The sequence below is a fragment of the Lactuca virosa genome, chromosome 2, assembly GCF_052849685.1.
Source record: "Lactuca virosa cultivar CGN04683 chromosome 2, Lactuca_virosa_CGN04683_v6, whole genome shotgun sequence".
Classification (NCBI taxonomy): Eukaryota; Viridiplantae; Streptophyta; class Magnoliopsida; order Asterales; family Asteraceae; genus Lactuca; species Lactuca virosa.
In genome coordinates this window covers 308,467,460-308,470,309 of record NC_136427.1, presented here as the reverse complement: position 1 = coordinate 308,470,309, position 2,850 = coordinate 308,467,460, and positions in this window count along the sequence as shown.

Below are 2,850 nucleotides of genomic sequence, written 5' to 3'. Positions count from 1 at the left end.
TTATCATAGCTCAAATATCAGTATTTCATGGCTAACATATTGGGAAACTACTTACTTGGCTCAGCCGATCACGCCCGTTGCACTCTCCTCTTTTCCAGTCTTTAAAAGTTTTAACTTTTATTTTATTTTTGAAAACAATTTTACAATTTCCTTAGTTTGAGTCCTGACACACCCGAGAGTGTGCCTGAATCCCTTAAACCAAGGTTCTGATACCAACTTGTAACTACCCAATTTTCAAAAGAAAATTTTTCATTTTTGATTAACCAAAATACTTTCCACAAACCACGAAATCCCAAATACAATTGTTTTCAAATTCATATCAAATACAACTTTATTTCAAATCATCAAAGTGTCCCATAAAAACGTCTGAGAGAGAGTGCACGCCGCGTCATCAATCCTTGCCCTTGCCCTTAGGGTCAAATGAACCTGAAACAAATCCACAAACTGTAAACTAATGATTAGTGAGTTCCCCAGAGCATACCCCACACAATCCACATAATCACATAATCACATTAGCTATAAAAGCTACATAAACCACATAAGTCATGCATACAACATATAGGGATGCCCTGGAAACCCTCCAGGGTCTTACTCCGGGTGCCATGGGGACCCCCACATGGTCTTAGCCCACTACCATACAAACCAAACATGCAAACATATCAGGATGCCCTGGAAACCCTCCAGGGTCTTACTCCGGGAGCCATGGGAACCCCTACATGGTCTTAACCCAGGGATGCCATGGAAACCCTCCAAGGTCTTACATCCAAGTGCCTCGGGAACTCCCTGAGGTCTTTACTAAGGTTGCCATGGAAACCCTCCAAGCTCTTTCATGCAAGTACTACAATCACAACTAGCATACCATACATCTCATAACCAACTAGCATGTCACATAACAAATAATGGGTCGGCCTTGGTGCCTTAGACGCATTGGTAAGGTGAGGAGACTCACCTCTCGAATATTGAAGTGTCAAGCAAAGATCAGATATGTCCCAATCGCTGATCCAACTTAACTGCCTATAATCATCATGTGATTAACTTGTCATAATCCCGTAATACTGTAAATACCCTCAAAGTCAACCCTGGTCAACCCTGGTCAAAGTCAAAGTCAACAGTCCATGTTAACCTCAACTCGTCGAGTGCATCCAGCAACTCGTCGAGTTAGTTGCATAACTTGTCAACTCGTCGAGTTACCTTTGTAACCCGTCGATTTCCTCCCGAGTCCATTCCACTGAATCTCGAGTCAATTCGCTGAGTCACCTTAGTGACTCGTCGAGTTCATCAAATGTCTGGTAACCTAAAGTCCATTCAGACCAAAACCTTAACCCTTCACTGCCCTTATTCAGAAACTCGAAAACATGCAGACCTTACCCCGACTCGTCGAGTAGACTAAGGGACTCGACGAGTTCCTTCAGTCCCTTTTATGTTCAGCCCTTTTCGGTGGGATCTAAGGTCCCAAGCTTCAAATCCAACCTCCCCTAGTGTAGATACCACGTAAAGTTGCAAACTTTACGTGCATGCAAGACCTTCCCGAGTTTGGCTCATGGAAGTCATACTTCTCTTCCTCCACCTCCTCCAATTATTCTCCCTAACCCACAAGTTTAAGGTCACTCAAGCCCTAATGGCAATCAAGGTCTATGTGTGATCACATCTTAGAGATGAAGTCACATATTGACAAGCCGGGAGAGTTGGGTGTCAAAGTCTTGAGAAAGTTGGATGTTCAATCACTTTCTAAGTCATACAGTGAGTTCCTTTGGGACTACTATGATACAGACTATGACATGAACCTTAATGATCATATCTATTTGCTTGGTGCTGCTGAATCAGCAATAATTTGGAACGATAGTGAAGCAAATTTGATTAGAAGATCAACGTCCCAAAAACTTTATGGACAGTGAAAATGGTGACACTGGAAATCCAGAAAAAGCATTCTCTTCCCAATGGAAAGGGATTGGCCATAGTCAACATGGTTGACCAAATGTAGAGTCAATAAGTTTGACTCTACATCAGGTAGAGCCCATTATCTAACTCTGTTAAGTTCTATTCTGAGATCCTCATTACATGATGTGACTGGGTCACATGTTGATGTTTTAAGAATCAAAGAATAGAGAGAAATCTTAAAGGAAGTATATGCTGATTCTGATCGCGAAGGTGGATTTCGATCGCATCAGAATTTTGAGCAGTTGCTTAAGAAGTTATGATATATTGCTAAGGAATAGATAACAACAATTTTCCATGTGGATTGTAAGGATAAGTTTTTCTGCAAAGTTTTAAAATAAAAGAAAATTGTTTAATTTTATTTATTTGAAGTATCCTTACAATGGCATTTGTGAAAATTGTTGCTTATATGATTCCACTGACAGCAATATTGGAAAATGGATTTGATTCTTTCATTTGTGGTAGTGTCTAAATTTACCAAATCAGGAAAGTTCCTCATCACCCACGTTTCAATTGGACCAAAACTTGGAATCATGCAAGTTGAATAGTATGATGAATGAGAACTTTCAAGCATTGGAAAATCAAGACTAATTACTTGTTCACATGGATGTGTGAGTCAAGTGAAGGACTAAAGGGATCGAGTACACATTCTTGTGCATTGGTCATGTCCACCACAAAGCTCGTTAAGACTATTTGATTTACTAAAGTTTAGTAAATATGATTATACTTACAAGTTTAAGTATAATTCTGAAACATTGGAAAAGTCTCAATGTATGGTAGAACGAATGGGAAGCATCAAATTAGGCAGAAAGATAAAAGTTTCTCAAATCTGAAAAGATGGGAGAGTACTTTAGTATCATGTTTGTGATCATCTTAATGATTTAGAAATCATATCACAATTAGTCCTCTAAAGGT